The sequence below is a fragment of the Gavialis gangeticus genome, unplaced genomic scaffold (genome assembly GCF_001723915.1).
Source record: "Gavialis gangeticus isolate Ggan-Ray unplaced genomic scaffold, GavGan_comp1, whole genome shotgun sequence".
Taxonomy (NCBI): domain Eukaryota; kingdom Metazoa; phylum Chordata; order Crocodylia; family Gavialidae; genus Gavialis; species Gavialis gangeticus.
Window position 1 is genome coordinate 34,153,034 of NW_017729026.1, and position 340 is coordinate 34,153,373.

General features: G+C 43.2%; 1 long non-coding RNA gene across 1 annotated transcript in view; it reads left to right on the top strand.

The window, feature by feature from the left end:
- LOC109299727 overlaps positions 1–340 on the top strand; it is a 30,015-nt gene that overhangs the window by 8,706 nt on the left and 20,969 nt on the right. The window lies entirely within an intron of this gene.

Genomic DNA, 340 nt, shown 5'->3' on the forward strand with positions numbered 1-340 from the left:
GGACACAGCGAGGGATATGGAGGAGAGACATGCTGGCATTGTCCCCCTCTCCCGATAAGATATATAGCTTGTTTTTCAAAGGCAGAATGAATTTAAAAATAATTTTTTCCTTGAAAATACTGGTAAGTAGCAGTAAATAACAGAATGGCAACAGCTAGGGAGCCTAATATACACCATTTGCTGCTCTCTGGGCATATCTACTTATGGAATTAATGCAAAGCAATAAACCCCAGAACTTAGTGCTCCTGGGCATGCCATATAAATGTGTGCCCAGGGCCACAGCATGTTGAGCTAGGTCAAAGTGAGAGACTGCAGAACCTGAACCTATTCAGCCTCCACA